Source organism: Lycium barbarum, chromosome 4 (genome assembly GCF_019175385.1).
Source record: "Lycium barbarum isolate Lr01 chromosome 4, ASM1917538v2, whole genome shotgun sequence".
NCBI lineage: Eukaryota > Viridiplantae > Streptophyta > Magnoliopsida > Solanales > Solanaceae > Lycium > Lycium barbarum.
Genome location: NC_083340.1, coordinates 46,084,602 through 46,102,186, shown reverse-complemented (window position 1 = coordinate 46,102,186; position 17,585 = coordinate 46,084,602). Strand labels below are relative to the sequence as shown.

Below are 17,585 nucleotides of genomic sequence, written 5' to 3'. Positions count from 1 at the left end.
GTATCATGTACATATATCATGTTCATGTATCATATACATATATCATATAAGAAGCATGCAGGAGAGCCCAAGGAAAACTATATCTTTATCGGAGTGACATAAGGTCGGTAACCTCCGATTACATTATGGAATAATCATGATCTTCATGTCTCACCTTGAAGGAACTAGCATTATGAGGTGAGACTATCAATGAAAAATAACATCAAGTGAAAACATATAATAAGGTCACAAATCTCATAAGGCGTCAATCCATATACTTTGAGTCTTTAGAAAATGGAGTCATTGAATGAATAAAATCGAGGGTTAAGAAATGGTTCATCATTCTCACATTCACATAGAAACCCAAGGCTTGGAACATTTGAACATCAAATAAATCATCATTATCAGTGTAACCATAAAACCATCATCATCATAACATGATAGAAAATGTTCCCATCTTTGATATCACCATCATCGTTGTGAAAACATGTTCATCGTTATTGTCATAAGGGCTCATATAATCATAGACCTTTGGTTTGGAAAATACGGGAATTTTGGAAAACATTTACGGGCTATCGGGAAAGGAATCATGCGTTGGAATCATAGACTTCTAACTTTTGAAAACAAAGAAGTCATGGAAGCATTTATGAAATCGTAACATAGGAATCATGCCTTTGAAAGAAAGGGACGAGCCTTAACGTACATGTTCAACCTCCTAATTGGCTACACTTATGTGTCCGAGCTCGTAAATCTACATTTAAGAGGATTTACACTAACGTTAGCCTCTTCATCGCACACTTGTTCCAAGTTTCAAGTCAATCTATTTTATATTCTGCCGAAAATCGGGCAGCATCTCCCCTGTTTATATGCCTAGCCCGAATTCTCAATTCAACAACCAACAACAACAATAACAATACCAATATCAATAATATCATTTCCCGTATCAAAGTATTCCATAAAACAGCCCACATGTTGTTTTCCAACTTCCATAACTAAACAACTCACTATACAACCATTTAACCGTTCTATATTTGTAAATAAGCCAGTATCAATATAAATAGGAAGAGATCCATACCTCTCTCCCATTAATATTATTGTATCTTCACTTTTACACCCTAAGTTTAGGCCACAACACACCGCTATATGATTCTGCAACAATAACTATACGCTATTCGAACCGGAATTTGGAAATTATACCTGGTTTTGGCTAAAAAGTGGGTGTGGGAAGGTTGGGGAATTTTCTAGAGAAGTTGGGATGTTTTTGGGTGTGTTTGGTTGAAAATAGGGGGCCTCCCCCTTTTATAGAACGGTCCAGGTTCTGCCTGGACCGACTTATTTTTCCTTCAGCGCGTTCGCGCTGGCTTATTTTTTCTGACTGCACCTTCATTCAATAAAAAGATCATAACTCTTGATCCATATGTCGTGTGAGGGCCCACGACCTATGGTGGGAAATATAATTCAATTATATACAACTTTCATTCTTTGTGTTTTTCCAAATTCCAAACTTGTAATGGCGTTTTGGCCCCTCCAAGTCAGATTATCCAAAAATGTTTCCTTAAATCGTCCTTTTGGAGGGCTTATGCCCATATTTGGCTTATGGGACCTTCTTAGGACTTGCTCAACTTTCCAGGTACTACTCATATATCTCTTCATATGTCCTTTATAAAACTTCGACGTGTGGGCTCCACTTAGCTTACAGCAACGAGGCTTTTCGTCAAGTGGCATATGAACCAATTCACACCATATGGTCTCCAAATGTCATATATAGGTTATTATTACATTCTTATAATATAACCTTCATCCCGAATCTGGGCCTCAACATTGCTCAACGTGTTCGCGCCTCTTAGTGGCGCGTTCGCGCTGTATTGGCCCTTGGCCTTCTGCACGTTCACGCCACTCCCTGGCGCGTTCGCGCAGACCATTTTGGTGGTTTGCCATCCCGACTTGTAACGTCCATATCTCCTTACCCCGATATCCTATTGAGGAGCGGTTTGTTGCGTTGGAAACTAGACTTCCCGAACTTCACTTTAGACTTTCATTTCACTTCAAAATTCTTAATATACTAAAACATATTCTTTCTTCCAGTTAGGCCAAAATTCCCGTACCAAACCTTGCCCAACTTTCCTTCAAAGCCTCGGAAGCCTAATCTCCTTAGTTCACCGGTTTTCCAATCCTCCTATAACCTGTTACGCGAACTCGGACTCTTATAATCTTAACACAAGCACCTATGATCTTGCATCTTCTCGACAATAACTCCGTTGTCTACAATGGAATAGCTAATACCTAACGAATCTCAACGTACAGAAATTACGGGGTGTAACATCTAGTATATATACAATCTACTAATCAAAGTCTAACTCAAGTAACCATAACATACCGCGATTGCAGAACTGGAGCGCGAGCTACTCCACCTGAGCTTTCCCTTTGCGTAATGCCTCTGAACGCTCAAAGTCTAGCAATAGCAACGCTAAGTAAATAATAGACCATCTAATTGTAAGAAAAATTGATTTGAGAAAGAATACCCAAAATACATTAACGAATCATATGGGTAAAACAAAAAATTCAGTGTGAAATTACCTTACCCTCAGTCCCAACAATCATAATCCTCAATTTCATGGGTTTCTAATCACTTTAGACCCTTCAATTCCATAAATTAGTCAAAACCCCCAAAATTGGGTGAAACCCTAAGTCTCATAATTAGCTTTTGGAACTATTGAACAAACTCATCCTAGAATGTGTTAATCTCACTTCTAGATGATATAGACAGTAAGCTAATCAATAATAAATAGCTTCCACTAAGGGTTTCATGATTAGGAATCTAAGTCTCAACACCCAACAATCTAGGACCTTAAACCACCATGGAAACTCAAGGAAGGAAGGTATATAAGCAAGATAATGATTTAGAACTTACCCTCAAAGATGATTCCACCAAGTCTCTTCAATATTCACCTCCCCAAGCTCTTAGAACTAGGTTATAGAAGTGTTGGACTAATGGTTCGAACTTAGGAATACAAAATATATTTCTGGTCTCGTCGATCTGCTACAGCGGTCACCAGGATCTCCAAAGCGATCCCGCTGTAGCGCTCAGGCCTTCAGCTATAGCGGAAATCATTAAAGACCATCCCTCATCGTGGTGGCCAGGACTGCGCCATAGCTGTCCCGCTATGGCAGTCAGACCATCCGCCACAGCGGAATCAAAGAAAGTCCATGTCACCGCTATGGCAATCAAAACCCCACCATGGTTGTCCTGCTACAGCTACACTAAGCCCATCATGGCGGTCACACCAGAACCAACAAAATTTGGTTTTTCACAAGTCTTTCGCGAAATCCAGACATCAATCCGAGGGCTCCCGTATTCATACCAGATATGCACACACATATAAAAATGTGCTACAAACTCACCCGTGGCCTCGAAATTCTCAACGGATGTCTAATTTACCAAGTCAACCCCCAAACGGATAAAATCAAGTTTCCAACCATATATCCAAAACGCAACCAAATGCCTCGGGAACAGAACCAACCACCTCACAAAGTCATAATCGACCCTCTGGACCTTACGGAATTGATAAAATTCAGAAAAAAATCTGTTTACCCAAAAGTCAACTATTGGTCAAACGCTCTCACTTGAGGATACTAAATCCTTCAATTTTCGCTAGAACCGCTTTATAGTCTCGGGTTACAATCTTAATCTAGATTCCATGTTGGGCCCGTGCATTGCCTTGCAGTTGAAGACTTTAGGGTAAATACAGAATATTCTGGATACATTGAATCATCACTGGTTATTCAATGGTTTGGAGAAGTCGTTCAAGGTTTTAGGAAGGAAGACAAAGCTCTCCTTCTTCAATTTATCACTGGGACCTCAAAGGTAGTTTGTTTCTTTAGTTTGATTACATTTGCATATTATATATCTCCTACAATCGTCTCACAAATCTTTTTCAACTTCTCCAAGTGTCGTTGGAAGGGTGTTCACTGCAAGGAATTTCATAACCCACAAAGCTTATGCCAGTCTTCATCACTTTCCTTCAACACATGCATGGTAATGATTTTATCATCTGAAACTAAACTATGATTGTCCTCCTGATACTGAAGATTTTTGCCGGTTAATGATCCGTGTTGCACCTCTCCAAGTTGCTTAACCTTCTTTCATTTTTGTTATCATCCCAATTTACTTGTATTGCTGAAGATACCAGAAGAAGTCTATGTTGCTTACTCTGTCCATATTACTTCTATTGCTTTCCTTTTATGTGCATCTAATTTACTGTAGATGAATTGGCATCTGCCCCTATATTCTATTGCAAATTTAATTAGTAGTCTTGAAAACTACTCAGGTGATCTGAGGAGATAATGATTTATTCCATATCTTAGTCATTTAATTTATTAGAATACCTTACATGTAAGCTAATTAATATTACGACCTTAGGAACATCCAATATGGTGACATTTGTCTAGAGAAACCAACACAATGGTTAATGGTTATAGCTGCCAATTAGAGTTTTTTGGTTTTCTCTCCTCCTTGATCTCACACAACTGGACATCATAATCACATAGATTGTCACTGTATACTATATTGTTGCTATTCCCACTATGCGGCTTCTGGTTGGTTTTTACGGGTTTCTCCTACAGTGGTGAAAGAGGAGTAAACTAGCTTATGATTTTCAGATTTTTTTTTCATTTCTTTTTTGGAAGCTCTATCACTTATATCTGTAGATGAGAGTGATATTGTAACTCTCTCCATTTGCTTTTTTTTTCCCGATTCTGAGATGGATGTAGAGGAAAAAAGGAAGTGAGGAGTTTATAAACATAGGCTATAAATTAGAAGTGGCCAAATCATTCTTCTTCATTGCAACATGTGGATTATGTACTTATGTTGAGCATGATCTAGTGGAGGATGATTGCAGCATGATTAGGAGATTGAATTGCTAATTATAAAAGTTTTCTCGGAGTCTTTTTGAGAATTAAGTGATCGTTTGGTACAAGAGATAAGGGATAAATAGTCCCGGGATTAAATTTAAGGTAAGCTTATTCCATGTTTGGTTGGGATAAAATCGCGATATAACTAATTTCGGAATTAGTTATTCCTGGATTGTAGTGTTATTTTATTCCTGTGAAAGGGTGGAATCACCAATCCCCAGATAACTAATCCCAGGATAAGTAATATTGGGATAACTTGTTTCCCAACCAACCTAAGAGTTGTCTGGTAGCTTTTTCATTGCTGGAAAGGTAGAATGGGATGCACCAGCTGATAATGCTTAGATCTGCAGCCTCTTCTCTGCTCGATGCCTATTCTGATCCTTCTAAGGGCTAGGACTTCGATTGGTGTCAATACAGGGTGAGGGCTTTTTGTTGTGAAAATATTGAATTAAATATCTCAAAAAGAAGTTTTTAATTCTATATTAATGAGTCATTATTTTAAATACAAACGTTATGTCTCTAAGACCGAATTGAATGGTCTTTAACTTGTAATCAAAGTGAGCAACGTTATAGCAGAACATTGACTACATTAAATAGCACTTTAAATGTTGTTAATGATGAAATCATCATTTGTGATGTCATTTACTGTATACGTTATTTGTCTAATATATTAGCCTGTCATTAGTCAACTGTTTGAACATATATATACTTAAGTTATTTTCATTGGCAGAGGGGATATATACAAAATCATATTTTTCCTTATAAATTATAGTGTGTTGGGTTTTCTACTTTGGTGAAATCTTTGTTAGATTCTGGCTCCTAGTTTTGTACTAGAAGAGCTTGTTGAATCCTGGGGGATACACCCATACCGGGTGAAATATTCTTAAGGACAGTACCATTGGCATGCCTCAAGCTACGAAGAATTCTCTACAATTGTTCGTGATCAAGCATTTTCCTCAAGTGTAAAAGAAGTTCCTACAAGTGTTCGTGATGAAGAAAAGTCCCTACACGTGTTCGTGTTGAAGTATTTTCCGTAAGATTTACAACAATCTTAAGGATATTTCTCAACTATGTTCTTACGGAAAATTAAAAAAAAATAACTTAATACAATCTGTCTAAGTTACAGGTATGTTTCTGAATTATAGTATAATGGAAAATATATGATCTAAAAGTAAAGTAGTAATGATTTTGATATGATTAATTTATACTTTTATTTGAGACTTTTAAGTTGTGCTTGGATAGTAGTTTTAGTGATTATCTTCTCTAAGATTTAATATTGAATTGTGGAGCAGACTTCTAGTGTAAAAATTATAAGTGGGTTTATCATGATGTTATACAAATTTGAGATTTGGTGGTGAACATTTTTATATTGGATAATGTAGACTCTAAAATTAATCATGTTTTTTTTTTTTTTTTGTCTTAGTCATTTGGGTCAACAAAATGCTAAATACAATGAATTGGTTTTGGGTTTGTGAAGAATTTGTGTTGTTGTTATATTATTTTAGGTAGTTCTTAAATAATGTCCAAGCCATTTGTATATTTGTGGATAATCTATATTTGAGGTGGTAAGATGAGTGCAAAAATATGTATAATAATATGCATCTATATGTTGTGATAATTTTTTTTTAAAAGTTGGCTTGAAATTGATGTTTATCTTCATAGATTAATTATGGTGCAAGAATTTGTAGACTTATCTTTAAGATCTGTGTTTGTATAAGTTGTGTTATTTGCACATTGAAGAGATTTGGTAAATTTAATTTAGGCTTTAAAATTATCTTGCTTGATGATTTGGATGAAGAAATGTTGAATTATGACAAATTTCTTTTCCTACAAATGTGAGATATTTATATGGAAATTTTACTTTTGTCCTAATATTTTTATGAGAATGATGTTGGACAAAGTCAACTTCATGTGTCAAATGATATGGTATTGATCAGATTCTGCAACACTAATAAAGAAGGTTTTGATGGGAATAATTATTATTTTGTGTGTGACGAACTATGTCATCATGTTCATCAACGTAAAAAAGATTCGGAGAATGATAATCCCACTAATTAAAATAATTTTGGTTAAGCAGATGATATATTTATTGTGTAATTTTGGTTAAGCGGATGATATATTTATTGTGGTCATTTCTCGAGCGAATCTTTTGTGGCTAATGTGAGAGATTGGTGGTTAGACATTGGTGCTACTAAGTGCTAATACAGTTTTGTGTCCTACACCCAAGTTGAAGAAGAAGAATGATTTATTCATTTTGATGATTCAAGAACTACTCAAGTTCTTAGAATGGAAAAAAAAAATTATATCTCAAAAAATTATGTGTGGATTTACAATTTAATATTACATTAATGTGTCATAATTGTATAATTATTCCATTAAAATTCAGACGTTGCTTTTGAAAACCATGACAGACCATTTGAATTCAATTGTAACTGATGTGTTTAAAACTAAGAGAGTGAGAAAATTAGAAATGTTTGTTGGGTGCTCTCTCTGTACGTTTTATATTATTTTATTATATATAAGTAAGAGATAGTATGACTTAATTATTATGGTGATACTGGGAGAAGAAACAAATTGGAGGGAAAATATTTCTTGTAAACTATAGAAAGTATATTCTTTAGACTGAAATATATGAAAATGTGGGGGTTATGGTTTTATGAGTCATGAACGTCCTTATTTTGAAATTGTTGAAATTATGGGGGTCATGATATCGTACTAGAGTTATTTTGAGATTGAGAGAATTTTTTAAAAGTGATAATATTTCAGTTGGTCTTGTTATTCAAAATGTTTTTGAAAAATAAATAAATTATGGTGTTATTTCCTTTCTCGGTACATGATTTTGAAAAGAACCAACTGATGGATAAGTGTTATAGTGAATTAATATTTGATGTACTAGAGAGGATACAATGATGCTAAGTGGATCTCAAAATCCACTAGTGAGTATTTGTTTACCCTTTGTGGGGGTGTAATAATTAATATGAAAATAAGCCAAGTAGACCATAGTGAAATATGAGTTTATGGTTTGAAGTTGGCTAGTGATGAGGTTAAGATACTTCTTAGTGAATATTGAGGTTGGAATAAAACCAACATGTATATTGTGGTTGCCAAACAACATTAGTTGTGTGAGAAAATAATTTCTTAATAGCGCTATTGTGAGATGTGATAGTTTTTATAATTGTGTGAAGTCTGAGGTGAATTTGGCCGATTCACAAGACTAAAAGAAACATCGAGGGGAATGAGACTTTTGTCATTTGAGAAGATTAACAATGATGGTAACCCAATCTATGTGATTGGAGATCCCATGAATTAGGTTCATATGGGTAATAACAAGTCATTAGTTGATCAAAAGTGCACTATTAAACTATGTTCCTTCGTATGGTGTGTGAATATAGTGCAAATCTACAAGGCAAAGTGAGGTTGAGCTATAAACTCTTAATCCATTACCATATCCTTTATAGGTGGTGTATTCCTCTGCAGAATACACTTGATGGGTGGACCTATATGAGTGTGGAGTGGTGCCGCTCCTATGAAATTGTGACGGATTTCTAGAGCACTCATGAATACCAGGACACGCGCATGGCCTCTTAGCGCAAAACCACGATAACGACAAAGATTGTGCGAGTATGATGTGATAGAATAAGACAATGAGCTTACAAATGAATTTTTGGTTCATAGAAGTGTTACACTTCACCAATTGTTCTGTAAGTTTAATCTTATTTTATCTAGGTCTGGTTCATAGTCTAAGAGACACCAGATTCGACGCATTGTACTCATATGTGAAAACCCAGCAAAACAACTTATTTCATTCTATTCCTTTTTATTCTTTTTGAGATAGTGGGGGATTGTTGTGAAAATATTGAATTAAATATCTCAAAAAGAAGTTTTTAATTCTATATTAATGAGTCATTATTTTAAATACAAACGTTATGTCTCTAAGACCGAATTGAATGGTCTTTAACTTGTAATCAAAGTGAGCAACGTTATAGCAGAACATTTACTACATTAAATAGCACTTTATATGTTGTTAATGATGAAATCATCATTTGTGATGCCATTTACTGTATACGTTATTTGGCTAATATATTAGCCTGTCATTAGTCAACTGTTTGAACATATATATACTTAAGTTATTTTCATTGGCAGAGGGGATATATACAAAACCATATTTTTCCTTATAAATTATAGTGTGTTGTGTTTTCTACTTTGGTGAAATCTTTGTTAGATTTTGGCTCCTAGTTTTGTACTAGAAGAGCTTATTGAATTCTGGGGGATACACCCATACCGGGTGAAATATCCTTAAGGACAGTGCCATTGGCATGCCTCAAGCTACGAAGGATTCTCTACAATTGTTCGTGATCAAGCATTTTCCTCAAGTGTAAAAGAAGTTCCTACAAGTGTTCGTGATGAAGAAAAGTCCCTACACGTGTTCGTGTTGAAGTATTTTCCGTAAGATTTACAACACTTTTTAGGACTACTACTATGACTGGGAAAAAAGATTAGTTGAAAATATTGTTCACTTTCCAGACATAAATTATTCACAGTTACATGTGCTAACATCTGTTTTGAGTCCAAGTGTTCAATTTGGAGTCCTTTTGTGCTTCTGCTTTTTCTTTCGAGGTTTCTCAAACATGTAGCTATATATTTTGGTGTTTGAAGTCAGCTTTGAATCTTTCAGGTTGGTCTTCCATGAGAGAATTCAACTGTTTCATGGTCAAAAGTTCATATGTACTGCAGAGAGAGAATAAAAGCGGGGCATGCATCTACTTTTGAAGAGATGTTTAGTTTCTTAACTTTCAAGTTTGTTTGTAATTATTATTAAGGCTACATAAAATAACTTATTTATATATGTTGCTATGATTCAATCAATGAAAATTATAATGTACGTTCTCATATGTTTTTAACTGTTTACTAAAGTTATAATCTTAGATTGGATAAAATTAGATAACCAAAACGGGCTTTCCCTTCTAGTCTCACTGTAAAATATGTACTTAAGACAATAAATTTAAAAAAAATGATCATTATTGTACATTATCAGATTTCCTACAGTGAATTTATATTTGCATACTTTGACCAGTGCAGATCAGACATCAATAGTTCAAAGATAAAGAGAAAACGAAGTAATTAATTCCCTGATCAAGGTGCTACTATACTATGTGATTTAGAGGTAATTACTGGTTTGATATATATATATATATATATATATATATATATATATATATATGTCGTTAATAAAGTAACTATAAGTAAATTTCTATAAGTAGGCTTAATAGATTGATAGCCCTGACAGTGAATTTCATTTAGTCACTCAACCAACGATTTATTTCAATTGAGCATCTGAACACATGATAAAGTGTTCCTATTAGACACTTTTGGTTTAAATTTTAAAATGCTTATATGGGGTGTCCTAAAGTGTCAATTACGTGGATAAATTAACCACTTGTAAAATATCACCTTCTTTAACTATATGTATTAACCTTAATGAGTTGTAAAACCTCAAGTTCGTTCAAATTGAAGCCGATGTGCATAACTAAAGGAGATGACATATTTTATGTGGCTAACTTAACTTCCTGATAGATGCTTGAGAATACGCATAATTTAAAATTAAAAAAAATGAACTAAAAATGTCTAATGGGAACACTTTACTATTTCAAGTGCTCAATTGAAACAAGTCATAGTTCGAGTGTCAAAATGAAATTTACTGATAAATTTGAGGGGATACCGATGTATTAATTCTTTAAATATATAGCATAATTTTGTATTTGCATTTCACTACTTAGGTCTTTAGACTTTGCAGTACGAGTATATGATGAGTTATATAGACTTTGAGTTTGACTCCTCTTCTTGTGATTCTTAGTACTCTACTTCATTTTTATTTATATAATTTTTAATTACAATTTTTTGTTTTACCTACCCGCTGGCCCAACCCAGCAACCCTTGAGCCTAACAAACTGACAGATTTACTTGGGCCAGATTAAAAAATCTCATTCTTAGACAGACTCTAAATTTTTTAACCCAACCCTATTAAATTAGGAAAAGTTAAGCTGAGCGTTCACTGAAGCATCTAGTTTACCAATTTTGCTCTAACTATCCACTTCTTACCCCAATTAACCCTTTGGCAATTTAGTTTGCAAGTCACCCAAGCTATGTCTTTGGGATTCATCAAGGCCATAAATAGTTTCTTATCTATAGGAGTAGGTTTAAAATGGTCTCTTAATTATATACTTACCGGTTTTAGTCCTTTAACTATTCAAAAACTTATCAAATTTGATCTCCATCTATTTTTTTTTTATACAAACAGCGTACAAACTCATAAACCTTCGTGAGATTAATCGTTAAACCATTCCTCAGACCTATATTTCTCTCTCCCTGCTTCTTTTTCCTCAAGTTCATTCTTTAACCTCAACTTTTTTCCTCAAGTTCTCTCTCACGTTTCGTAACCGACGGACTGTGTCGGTAAAACCGACCCAATCCGTCGGTTTTGTTAAAAAAAAAAAAAAAAAAAATCGACGGTCTCACGTCGGGTTTTTTTTTTTTTTAAATTAAAGAATGAAATGTAGGAACTTGGAGTCAAACCCGACTATGTTCCTTGGCATTAAAGGGCTTTACCACTAGATCACTGATATTTTTTGTTCATATACTTACATTGATTTAATTTATATTGTTTTTTCACTCTAAAAACCGACGGACTCCGTTTCCGTCGGTTTTTTTATAAAAAAAAAAAAAAAAAAAAACAACGGAGTCCATCAGTTTATTTTAGAAAATAATATAACAAATAATTATATTTTGTCGCGCATTTTTGTGCAAAAAATAATCGACGCAGTCCGTCGGTATTCTTAAAAAAAAATTAAAATATTATTGAAAAAACCGACAAAGTCTGTCTGTCTTTCCGTCGGTTTTTTTTTTTCTGTCGATTTTTACCAATTTTTTTTTTTTTTTTAAACAAGAGGAGCTTGAGGAAAAAGAATCAGGGAGAGAGAAATATAGGCCTGAGAAATGGTTTAATGATTAATCTGACGAAGGTTTATGAGTTTGTATAAAAAAAAAGATGGAGACCAAATTTGATAAATTTTTGGATAGTTAAATGACTAAAATCAATAAGTGTATAGTTAAGAGACCATTGTAGACCTAATGGGACTATTTATGGCTTTTTCTCGGGATTTATCTCTCCCGTGACTTCTCTATCTCCTTCTACACTCTCACTAAGCTCTCCACTCAACTAACCCATTTTCCTTCTCTCCATATTCCTCTTTCTCCGCTCCTTTTTGTTTCTTCCATTCGAACAATGTCCGACCTCGTGCTCTCTCTATGTGATTTCTGGGGTGCTCAAAAATGGAATCTGCCTGTGTTCCCCTCTCAATGTCATTTCTCCCAAAAAAATCCCCTATAAGGGCTCTACTCTCTAGATCTCTACAGCTATTATTCTCACCTCTCTATATTGTAAGAAGAAGACCACTTCTGTATTTTCCTATTTTGTGTGTGTGTGAGCAATGAAGTTTTGGGACAATGATAGAGATGAACAAAGATGGAAATCCAAAAAACAGAGCGATGACGAACTGATGGTGATACACTGCCAGGGAAATGAGCTAGTGAGTGGCGTGAGATCTAGTTTCTTCCAAAGCGCCGATACAAATGTATTATTAAGACCCAAGAGGTTTTCCATTTCATTTATAATTGTATTCACTGATGTTATCTCGCTAACACTTTGAGATAATTGAAACATATGTAATTGCTGAAATTTGAACTCCAGAAAAATACTGTTACTCCGTTTTCTAAGAGATCTGTTTCAATTACGTTATAGGAAAGGATCGTGTTGATTCAAGATGAATTATCAGCCTATGGGTTTGATATGAAGGCTCTTAAGATAAAAATGTACTCGAGGTTATGTTCTACTTTAGGGCGCATTTGATGCTCTGTTAGTTTGTGTAAACACATACCAGAATAACCAGATACTAATTGTTTTCTGGTTATGATTGTTGAAGTTTGTACTTCAATATTAGATTTGTAATAACAAAGCATATAAATTATATACTCTCTGCATCACAAAAGTGATTGTCCAATTTGACTTTGGCAGTTTAATTTTTGGTAGAAGACTTTTGCCATATCATACAAATATAAATAAAGTTCCAATTATACCCTCAAGGGCCCACTGATTAGCTTTGAATGGAAAACACGTTAAAATAAAAGCATAGTAAAAAAAGTCTGACAATTCCATCTTCCCTCTCCACTAACTTACTCCCATCCGAGGGCTTTTCCATATCAATAAAGTTTTCACCATAAGCCTTTAACCAATTCAAAATAAAAACTCTTTAAGGAAAGGGTAGCAGGGGTAGGAATGGCACTCAAAAGTAAAAGGATTACCAAATTTAAAAAGGTACTAATTTTTTTGGGACAAATTAAAAAAGAAGCGAAGATGATTTTTTTGGGACGGAGGATTATGGTGTATAAGAATTTATATGTAATACTCCCTCTGTCCCAAAAAGATTGTCTTCTTTTCCTTTTTAGTCTGTCCCAAAAAGATTGGCACATTTCTATATTTAGAAACAATTTAACTTTATGATATGATTTACAGTCACACAAATATTCAAGACTTGTTTTGGACAACACATTTCAATAGTCTTCCTTTATTTCTTAAATTTTGTGTCAAGTCAAACTAAAACAATCTTTTTGAAACGGAGGGAGTATATAATAATATATAAGGATTTATATGTAAAGTTACAAAAGAAGTTGAGCAACTTATATATAGCTATACATAACAGATACATTATTTATACATCAATGATACAATGGGCTATATCTACTGCAAACTAGATATTTGGGCCATATATATGAGTTATTTCTCTATTAAATCACGGGTTAGTTGGGTCGGCCAGCTGGCCAACCCCATAAGCTAATATAGGAAGCCTTTTGAGAGTTATTATTACGGAAAACATCACTCAATACCTCTAAAATATAAATATTTACCTACCCATGCCCCCTCCCAAACTATTTACGCTTCTACCTCCACCGACTGGAAATATTTACCCGACATTCCCCTCGATCAAACCCCTTTCTTCATGATACCATCACAGTATATTTATATATCGCGATGGTATCTTGGAGGACTAAGAGAAGTGTTAGATCCCGTATTTTCATACGTTGGAAAGTGTGCGAGTTAAATGATATTAGTAACAGACACGAGGTTATCCCCCAAGCTTATAGGTGATTAAAGTGATGGTACGCATGTATCGTAAGGATTTGAAGTTAAACCAATTGAAGAAAATAAGTTTCGTCGAGGTTCAAAATTTATGTGAATGGAATACGGTCCAAGCTATAGTATTTCGTATTTTTGGACTAGAAAAATTTAATCGTCCAATATGAGTAAAACTACCCGAGCCCGAAAAATTCGATCATATTCAAGGATAAAAATCGAGAGCTCGGTGTACAAAGAGTTTGAGGTCCCGAAATAATTTAGGACTGAACAAGTGTGATAACGGTGATTGGAATAATATTCGGTGTATGTATAAAGAGGTTATGGACTAGTGTTATATCTCATTATCATGATAACGAGTATATGAGGTGTGTTAAAAATTTTTACTTAAGTGAATTGAGATTAAGAAATTAATTATGAGGACAATTGGTTAAATGTGGAGATGAAGTGGGAGAGTATCGGATTAATTATGGTATTAATTGAATAAAATGGATAAGTTTAATTTATATGAATCCACGTGAGAACATAGGGATAAGGGAGACTTATGACCATGCAACTATAAGAGGTTTAGGTGGCAGCAATATAGGTATGTCTTGAAGTGGTGAAAGTTAGGTAGATTCACGTTTTCAAGTAGAGGAAATGGTGATATATTAGTTCATTTGGATAAAAAAAAAAACTCTAGTAGAATAGTTGCTGCAATATTACGTGCTATGTGGAGAACAACGTATCTATAATTGACAAGAGGAACATGGCATTATTCCTTGTCTACCTTATTTGGGACAACATTTTTTATACTATATATATTTACTTGATCCATAGGAAAGGCATTACAAAAAAAAAAAAAAATGTGTGTACCAAAAGGGACTATGGACTAGTGGTACGTCACATAATCATGAAAATGGATATATGAAGTGTATTAAAAATAATTGGTAAAATGAATTAAGATCAAGAGATTAATTATGATATTAAGTGGAATTAAATAAATAAGCACTATTAGCAAGTTGCTGCATGGCATTAGATAATTAAAATGGTGGCTGATACATGGCACTAATTAGGCCAATAGGTGGCATCATATTGGTACTAAAATATCATGAGTCAATAGCACATTTATGTACCAAATGACACGTATAAAGGTGGAAAATGGTCCTTAAGACCTTATTTCATTTCATTTGCAATTGGAAACAAGGAAAGCAACTGTTCATTACATATTATTTCTAAGAAAACGTTCAGGTGTTCAACAACACAAAAGTATAAAAACACAAAAGTAGTTGCTTAATTTTTATATCATCTTCTCCTTCTTTGATAGCTAAGTGATGGCATAAACGTTTTGGAGTGTTGTCACCCTATTGTATGGCTGGTTTTGAAAGCATAGAACTGGGATTCTAATAAAGTGTTCTAGAGATTAAGGTATGTTTTATCTCCGTATCTTTCTAATTAAGTTGGTTATGGAAGAATTCCCTAGTTATATGGCGAAAGGATTAGAAAGTTAAAGTTAAAATTTTATTGATATGAACATGTTGTTGTTCGTGTTGAGTTGGAGGAATTGAAAATATAATTGTATCCATATGTTGTTGTTGGTATTTCTGTGTCAACATGAGAGCAATTGGAAATTTTGGATGGGTGAAAATATAGGGGAAGTTCTGCCGGATTTTCGCTAAATTTTAGGTAATAAAAAATCTTAAACGAGAATATGTATAAGCTAGAATATAGGTTCGATAAGAAATAGGCTATGGATTTGTAAACTAGATAATATAGTTACTAACAATAACGTTACTCTTATATAAATAGGCTAAAAGAGCGACGAGACGAACGGGTTACGAATAGCCGCTAACAGGTATGTGAAGCTATCCCTACCCTTCTTTTGGCATGTCCTAGATGTACTAGGATCGGATTTGAATCTCGAAAAGTATTCCGTTCATAGAAATCCGTGTTTGAAAATGTCCCCTTTTCATTCAATAGAATTGAATTCTATAAGTATGTTTTGTTGAAAGGATTACGCAAACTTTTCCAAATTGCCTGGAAAGTTATGGAACGTCCCTAGGACCTTTATAGGTGACTCTATAGGCGTAATATACGTAATCTGAGCCCACCGCTTCGGTTGTCCCGAGGTGGGCCCACTATTCCCGATTTGCCTCTTAATGTACTATTGTCTGATTTTCGAGCAATATAAAATGAAACGTTTTAACTGTCCTTCTAACTACTATATAATAATCATTTTAAATATTCCCTTGAGTCCTATAAGTTATTTTGGAACTTGGGAACGATCCCCGAAAGATTATTTCTCCGTAGTTCATTATGACATCCGAAATACACTTACTATGATTCTGTCCGATTGCATTATTTCGATTTGTCATCCGATATGTCTTATTGAGTCTCTGGAAGCCTATGGTATTTTTATTGCATTTAGTTTCTCACTACTCCATTCGTGGATGCCTCAATGTTTCTCCCACTGAGCCCGGGCCAGGATATGTTATCACGCGTATTCCACTGCATTGTTCGCCGCGCCTCGATGTGAGGGGGCAGGTATACATGTACATGGGTTGTGGAGTATGCTGTGCCATGTACACACATTCTGATATATGATGATATGATATGATATGGCCATCTGATATGTTTGACATGTGCACATTCTGATATGATATGATATGTTACGGAGTTATTTCCTACTCTGGAGTTATGCTGTGTTGTGGCGCCAGTGTCGGGGTGGCGACCACGTTCTGTTTACCCAGTCCCGTAATGGGACCAGATATGACATGTCTTCTGCATGCACTATTTATGCTTTATGATCGGCATTTTGATATTCTGGATATTTCGTTCATTTTCTGTACCTTCTGCTTCGGTTATGACTTTGTTCACTATGTTCCGTGCTTTACATATTCAGTACATTTTCCGTACTGACCGCCTTTCTTCGGGGGCTGCGTTTCATGCCACGCAGGTACAGACGATCGATTTGTTGATCCGCCCGCTTAGGATCCTATTCTGCTATCTTGGAATGCTCCTTAGTCCGGAGCCTATATTTTGGGTACAGACTCTTCTGTTGCACATATGTATGTTATTCAGGGGTATGACGGGGCCCTGTCCTGTCTTATGATTTGCTTGTTGTTCGTAGAGGTCTGTAGAGATACATGTGGGTTGTGTATATGTTTTGGGTTACTATGTTCTATGATAGCCTTATCGGCTTCCGTGCGATATGTCTGTTTGTCTACGATAATTAGTAAAGCCATTCGACTGCCGTATCTGTATATTATGCTTATATTCTGGTTTGGGTTGTTGAGTACGTATGGGTGTCCAGCACGGACACTAGTCACGACCTACGGGGTTGGGTCGTGACAAGAAGGACTAAAACAGTCTTCCTTGATACCATATCAATATATTTATATACCATGATGGTACCATAGTCCTGAGGAGTGTCTGTTTGAAGGACTGAAGCAGTCCTTCATGATACCATCACAGTATATGTATATAAGACGATGGTATCATAGAGAGTTTTTTTTTTCCGAGAAAAGTG

General features: G+C 34.9%; 1 long non-coding RNA gene across 1 annotated transcript; it reads left to right on the top strand.

The window, feature by feature from the left end:
- Positions 1-15,267: 15,267 nt before the first annotated feature.
- Positions 15,268-17,377, top strand: LOC132638415 (uncharacterized). Its single transcript, XR_009581720.1, has 3 exons — positions 15,268-15,484; positions 15,866-15,911; positions 17,013-17,377. It is a non-coding gene; the product is annotated as an uncharacterized LOC132638415 (long non-coding RNA).
- Positions 17,378-17,585: the final 208 nt, after the last annotated feature.